Genomic DNA, 8,034 nt, shown 5'->3' with positions numbered 1-8,034 from the left:
AATTCAAAGTAAACATCATTACATAAAAGGGTACGGTCTTTTTTTTTTTTAGTTTTATTCATTTCAAATGGGCCGGATCCGGCCCGTGGGCCATAGTTTGCCCACGGCTGATCTAGAACCACGGGACACCTGGCTGAGTGGAAGTACTACAACTAGAGAGGTCAAGAAGAAAGTGCATTGAGACTGGTAGGAGGTGCGGAGGCGCAAAATGGGCTGGCACCCAGGTGTGCCACTTTTTCAATAGGGAGGGAAATACAAGCTCCCACTTGGTCTGAGCACCAGTGCCAAGTGAGACTCAGGAGGACCCAGACACATATGAGGAGAAACTGGACTGTCTGGCATCGGGGCAGGAACACGGGGGCGGCTTTCTTCCAGATGGAGGTGCTCACAGTGTTCCCATGCTGGGACCTCCCCGGTGCCGGGCTGACTGGCAGCCATTGCTGTTTGCTCCACCCTGGAGAATCCTGAGACACCACCCTAGCCAATGTACAACCCCACCCAAGCTGTGCCCAACAGCTTTTGCATATGAATGGCCTGTCCTTTCTCAGCCTAAAACCTGTCAAATGAGCTGCAGCTGGGTCTGGGAACCCCAAAGCTATCAAAAGAAAGCCTAAGGCCGCACCAGCACCAGCCTGCTTTGCTTCACAGCTGGGCCTTGTCTGGACACTTCCAAACGTGATACAAAGAGGAAGAATCTTCACATCTCTCTGTAGCTCCTTCTGGGTGGCCCCAGGCAGTGGCTGACTTTGCACCTCCTTGGAGATCTAATAGCCATGTACCCACTGGTCAGTGTGAGACCACACCAGATTACAACTCTTCACATCCATCAGTGACACACTCAAGGGAAAGACTCAGTGAGCACCAAAGCCCCACTGAAGCAAGTCCTGCCTTATAAGGGTGTCTCCTGCACAGCAGCTCTTCCATTGTAGACATAGCTGGTCCCCACAGCCAACTGGCCTGGAGGTCAATTCCTCCCAGTGATACCAACAGCAATCAAGGCTCAACTACAACAAGACTGTGCACACAGCCCACAAAGGGGTGCACCAAGAGTGTCCACCTCAGGTGATTGGGGAGGCTGAGCCACTGGGCCCTATAGGACACCTAGCACACAAAGCCACTCTATCAACTCAAGGAGACTTAGCAACTACCCAATACATAGAAACAAACACAGGGAAGCAGCCAAAATGCAGAGACAAAGAAATATGTCACAAATGAAAGAAATGGAAGAAAACAAACTACTGGATATAGAGTTCAACATGCTTATGTTGCGGGCTCAGTCCCCAGTGGGGGGCAGGCAGGAGGCAGCCGATCCATGATTCTCTCTCATCATTGATGTTTCTATCTCTCTCTCCCTCTCCCCTCCTCTCTGAAATCAGTAAAAATATATATTTTTTAAAAAACAATCTTCTAGAAACCTCTGAGGAACTTAGTGAGACCTTCAAGGATCCCCACCCAGACCCTCCCACGGCACCCCCAGTCCCCTGTCTTCCAGCAGCCCCACTCCCGCTGCTGCTGCTCCCATGTGCTGACAGTGCAGGCCCACAACTGCTGACAGCACAGAGCAATTGGGGCCGGCACCGTCAGCAGGTGTGAGCGGGGCTACCGCCACCAGTGGGTGCGAGTGGCAGCTGCTGCCCTGATCACCCTCAGGAGCAGGGGGAGGTGGGAAAGCCCTCACGGGCAATAGGAGCCGGCAGCCTCCGCTCGCACCTGCTGATGGCGCCAAGTGATTGGGACGGGCGCCAGGCTCCGACGCCCGCAGCGGGTGGAAGCAGGGTCGGTGCCGGCAGCAGGTGTGAGTGCCAGGCGGGACTACGGCATGTGGAATAAAGAATTTTCAGTAACCACCAGAGGCTCGCCCCATGACAGCAACCAGAGCCCCACCTTGGTCTGGCATCCCCACTCACCTGCTCCACCATCCCTCCGCAGCCGATGCCTGCCATGTTCCACGCTCTGCTGTCTGCTGCCGATGCCTGCCATGTTCCACACGCAACCCCTGGTGGTCAGCGCACATCACAGCAACCAGTTGTTTGGTTGTTCCACTGTTTGGTCTATTTGCATATTAAGGTTTTATATATATAGGCTAAAGGCCTGGTGCATGAAATTCATGCACTGCGGCAGGGGGGGGGGTGCCTCAGCCCGGCCTGAACCATTGTGCAATCCAGGACCCCTCGCGCCTTATGGCCCACCTACATGCTGCTCCTTACTGCTAGGCTTGCTGCTCCTTAGCGCTGCCGTGGAGGCAGGAGAGGCTCCCGCCACTGCCCCTGCACTCACTAGCTGTGAGCCCAGCTTCTACCTAAGCAGCACTCCCCCTGTGGGAGCACACTGACAACCAGGGGGCAGCTCCTACGTTGAGCATCTGCCTCCTGGTGGTCAGTGCACATCATAGCGACTGGTCATTCTTGTCGTTCTGCTGTAATAGTTGCTTAGGCTTTTATTATATAGATGCTGAAGGGTATTCTGCAAGAAGAGGAAGAAGAAGAAAAAAGTAAAGATAAAAAATTATGAAGAACAAAGTGACAACAAATACATATCTATCAACAAGTGAACCTACAAATCAAATGAATAAAAAATCTGAGGAACAGAATAAACTGGTGAATGTAATAGAATCAGGGGCATGGAAATGGAGCGGACTGACAATTCTCGGGGGGAGGGAGGTGTGTGGGGGGTGCGGGAAGAGATTGGACAAAGATCTTATATGTATGTATGCAGTACCTATGGACGTGGACAGTGGGGTGGCGAGGGCCTGGGGTGGGGTGGGAACCAGGTGGGGGGAGCTATGGGGGGGAAAAAGAGGGACATCTGTAATAATCTGAAAAATAAAGATTTAAAAAAAGGTTATATTTCTGGGAGAGGTTAAAACTGCAATTAGATTAGATATTAAATGTAGGTGTGGCATTATGTAGGACTTTTAGATGAGTGATGCCATTTTGGGTTTGTGGTTTTCTCCTTAACAGTATCTTCAAAAATTCCTTGCGGGGGACTCTTGCCCCCTCCCTGCATGGGAGTCTATACTTGGTCTTCAATAAATTTCCACCTTTACATATAAAAAAAATTCCAAAAGAAAATTGGACTGGAACGCATGGTGTTCCTCTGGGCAGGATGGTTCCCGGGCTCTTGTCTGGTGGAGTCAAAGAATGAAACCATGGACGAAAGGTGGTATAGTAAAAGGTGGACATTTATTGAGAAACAAGCACAGACTCCCACATGGGGAGGGGGAAAGAGTCCCACTGAGTCCCTTTTGTCCATGGTGTACAAAGACTGCAGCTCTTTGTGCCTTGACATCCCCTCTGATTGGTCACTATCCCCTCCAATTTGGTGACTATAAGCAACTTCAGAGCTCAAACCTCACTTGAGGCACGTGAGTTCTCCTCTTCTTCTCCCTTATTGTTTTCCTGTTCCCTCTGGGCTTTCTTCTTCCCCCTCTGAATTAGCGGTTTCCTTCCCTTTATTCTGTAAATGTGTACCTTCTGCAGCTCCCACCTCCCTTATTCTATGGAAATGTACCTTCTGCCATTTCCAGCTCCCTTGTTCTATGGAAATGTGCCCTTTGCAGCTCTGTAGCCCTGTGCTTTTTTTCCATGGACCCCTAATTTTTTAAATTTCCTAAACCTGCCTATTTCAATCCTAAAAACTCCTTTCAGAAGAGTAAAATAAACCAGCTCTACTTATGATCTTCATGCACCTCTGGAATGCATAAAGTATGGTTCTGCGACACTTTTCTAACTCAGTTGTTAAAAACAAGCAAACTGTTAAAAAGAAAATCACAGGCCCCAAATAGCCTCACTTGTGCCAAAGCTCATGATACCAAACCTATATTTAATACCTGACTCATTGCTGTTTTGTGCCGGAAGCCGGTCTACCCTTGCTGCTTGACACAGTCGCTGCAGGGAAAAAACATCTGCACAGCATATGTCTCAAGGGACCTTGCATATATAGCATACTGTTCTTAATATGTTTGCTCACCTTCTTGGCGCTATGTGTTTTAACCAAGGTCACCCCTCCGAGAAAGGTTGTTTCCCCAGGTGGGAATTTTTCCCTGAAGTTAGGGAGGGAATAAAACCCCTTAACTAAATGCCAGGTGGGTAGTTAATCACTTTAACTACGAACAATCACACAATCACGATTAAGCTACATAATCTTTACTCCCTGGAATGGAGATAAGAAATGCCCTAACCTTTGGAATAGAAATTGATAGGATTAAAATCAACTGGTATAAATACAGATGTAACAAGACAATAAAATACAGAACCTGGCTGGAGAACTTGGACAGAACCTGGCTGGAGAACCTGGCTATGATGATCGACTGAACGCTGTCTCCGTGTCATTCCTTCTTCGCCGACTCTGTCCACACCTTTGGGAACCCCTGGACCTGCTGGGGTTGGACCCCAACAGTTTCGGTCTCTCCCAGAAACATCATCTTAACAAGTATGAAATTTTCTGGTCAAGCACCAGGAAAATAATCAGATACCTGGGCCCTCTCCATCCTGCTGGAGTCCATTCATTGTCTTCACTAGCTGAGTTTAGACAGAGACCCCCAAAAGCTAGTAACCTTTGAAGTCCTAGCAAAGGTCAGGACTGTGCGCCACCCAGTTAATCTAGGAACCACCCAGTTAATTTAGGTAATGGTAGTTGAAGCATCATCCCCACCTTAGTTCACTTAATTCCTTAGATACTTGTGTAGATCCTTGTTGATTATTGTTGATCAGATACTCTGCCTATTCCTGGAAATTGTCTACTGATGAGCTAATCAGATACTCTGTCTATTCCTGGAAATTGTCTGCTGATCTGTGTGTCATTGAAACCTCCTTACCCTAAGGGCTACTCCAGATCAATAAAAGATTGGAGCGGCCTGAGCATGGGTGGAAGTCCTTCAGGACTTGCCCGCCTGGTCCCCCAATATTGCAAAATTATCTCGTGTCATTTCTCTCTCATCTGTGTGTGGCCGCTCTTTCAGGTACCGAACCCTACTCCACACAGAACGTGGAGGGAGTCTTACCACGACAGACACCATCCCACCTAAAAAGAAGCAGCAATCTGCATGATAAAAACACTTTTTATTCTCTTCCTCCAAAAAAAAGATGTCTGTCTGAGCCACAATAGTCCTTTCTTTTGTTTTGTTACTAGTCCCTTGCCCCACCCTTATTCCTATAAATACCTTCCATTTTGTATTACTCCTTGGAGGCCTTCTGGCAGCTAGGTGAGATGTTGTCCAATTTATGAATCACTTAATAAAGCTAACTAGATATTTAAATTTACTCAGTTGTAATTTGTTTTTTTAACAACATTTAGTCTGATAAAAAGCCAAGATCCCCAAATTGCCTTGGGTTCTGTATTCCTTCCAATACCATTTATGAGGATGCTGACCCCTTTAAGATAAAGAAGCATATAGTTTACATTTGTAGGGTCTGGAATTCCTTTGGAGAAGAAAATACCCTCCAGAGTAACTAACCTTATAGAAGATTTGTAAAGAGTATTCTTTTCGCATCAGCGAAAACCTTATTTTTTAGTCTATGTAATAAAATGGGAATGTGTCTCATAAAAGGGGCTTTGAAGTGGAATCAAGACACCTCCATTTCCTGTTTCATGTCCTGCCAGCTCAGTTCAAGTCCTGCCTCAGCTTTAGGATGATTCAAAAGCCTTTTGAGAACCAAAGTACTTTCCAATGGTGGACAAAATGGTCCTTGTATAATCACAGAACCAGCTCACACTGGTCCTATCCTGTTTCTAAGAAGATGCTGATTTGTTGCTTTTCAGAGGACAGACCAAACCTGTAAGTCATGCCAAAACCGAAGCATGTATGTACGTTGGAGAGAATTTTAACCTACACTTGTACCTGGAACCAAAGTTGCCCCCCTCAAGGCCCCACATCCTCCATGGAGCCAAAAGACCAGAACATGACCAGGAGTCAGAACACAGGAACCCTTTCAGAAGCAAAGGGATGGGTGTCTAGAAAGACCTGATTACCATAAATGGCCCAATTCCAAAAGCCTCCTCCTGAAACCCGCCCTGCCAGCGCCTCAGCATACCAGCCTGTTCCCCATAACCCCTTAAACTCTCCCTGAACCCTGGCTCTAGGAGACAGATTTGAGCCTTGCTTCCTGTCTCCTTGCTGGTCAACCTTACAATAAAGCCTTTTCTTTTCTCAAAAGCCAGTGCCATGGTGCTATCATAATTAACTAGTTCATATAAATAAAGGAAAGAAAGCAAAAGGAAGTCAGGCATAGTAAGCAGGGTCGCTGGGAAGCTTCACCGGGAGCTACAGCTTCACACGGCATTGTCTCTCCAAGGGGATTAACAGCCCTCCATTCCCTCAGGACTGGATTGCTGGGGGGGGGGGGGGGGGGGGGGGGGAGAAGGGGCCATAGGTGTTACAGAATTCACCAGGCGACCAAAAAATACACAGAGGCGACCAAAAAATACACAGGAGTACCTGGAGATACAGGAAAAACCCATTTATTTCCAGATGTACTAGTACCGTGACTCAGGGGAGCCTGTTTCCAAATCCTGAGCAAGCCAATATGGAGGAAGCTTCTCTTCATACCCTTTGGTTTCTTTGTCCCCCTAATAAGGATCAGACTTCCGGACCTTTCACAGGCTTTGCAAAAAGCTCTGTGTGTTGGGATGGGGGCTGTGAGACCACACCGAAAGCCTTGGCCTGGTGCCAGCGCTGATAACCCCCTCCCGGGGGTTGTGTATGGTTCATGGTTTATGGCCTCTGTAAAATGTGAGTATTTAGGTAAAGTCTTGCAAGACCAGATAATTAAGGAAGGGGCAGTGATTTTGTTTTAGTCTAAGGACAAACCAGAGAAGTTAGTACATTGACAGGTTACTATATGAGATAAAATACGGCTTGGAGAAAAGTGATTTGCAAGCACCTGCACACAGTTAGGAAGCAAAAAAAAAAAAAAAAAAAAAAAAATCTGTTAATTATCTTCCCCCCAAAATGCATTTGGTCCATCACTGCAACTCTTGATCTTTGAGTCCAGTGTCACTTTTTCCCTATAGAGGGCACCCAGAAACCTTTCTGTTCCTCACTCTGTGAGACAGTTATTATGGAAATAGATGCCAGAAGGATGTTATTTGGAGCAAAAGCCTCTCAATGCTCTGGTTCATGCTTTTAAAGACAGAGGTAAGGGGGCGGGCCAGGGTTCATGGTCTCTTCCCCGCACCACCGCCACAAACATGCTACCTTTGCTCTTCAAACCTGTGTTGCAGATTACCACCAATAAAGTCCTGTGTTGAAAAAGAAAAAAAAAAAAAATAGACAGAGGTAAACTGTAGTTTTAGCAATGGTAATCTTAGCCAGACTATCTTATCTTGCCATTCAGTGATAACTGTACATTCAAATGTTAAATCCTATAGCTGCACTTTAGAGTTTTCTACTCTTCATTGTGGCGAATCAAGTAATACAATAGTCAGGTAATAATATCATTGTGGTAAACTGTGTAAGTTAAATGAAGTTTCCTCATACTTACATTATCTGTAAGTTAATTGGACCTTGAATTAACTTACAGAAACTTACTGAAATCACTGGGTTGATTAAAAATTAATTTGCATATTTATCCTGAAAAATATTTACCCTTTCCTCACCCCTTACCCTAAAGGCTACCAGAGGAAATATTTCCTAAGGAGTGATCCCAGAATATAAAATCTTGCATTTTTGTTACAGAAAAAAAAGTTAGCTGAAATATTAATTTTTGAGAGGAAATAAAGGGGAAATTTTCAAAGTGTCCAGTTCATGATACTATTCACTAATCATGAGAACTTGAACATGTAAATCTAATCTTCAGTTACCTAATTGGCAAAGTAAAAATACTCTCTGCCTTACCTGCTTCACATCATGGCTTTGAGGAAATGTATAAAAAGCATTTTATAAGTGATAAAATGTAACACTTGTTTGTACTTTAGAATGTAAACCCTAGCCAGTTACAATCAGATATGTATTTACTTTCTTTCTTTTGGTCAACTCAGTTCCAACAACTCCCGCACAAAGCAATGTACATGCCTTATGCCCACTCTGCACATTCC

Source organism: Myotis myotis, unplaced genomic scaffold (assembly GCF_014108235.1).
Source record: "Myotis myotis isolate mMyoMyo1 unplaced genomic scaffold, mMyoMyo1.p scaffold_m19_p_7, whole genome shotgun sequence".
NCBI lineage: Eukaryota > Metazoa > Chordata > Mammalia > Chiroptera > Vespertilionidae > Myotis > Myotis myotis.
The sequence above is the reverse complement of the archived record's forward strand: the minus strand, read 5'-3'. Positions refer to the sequence as shown.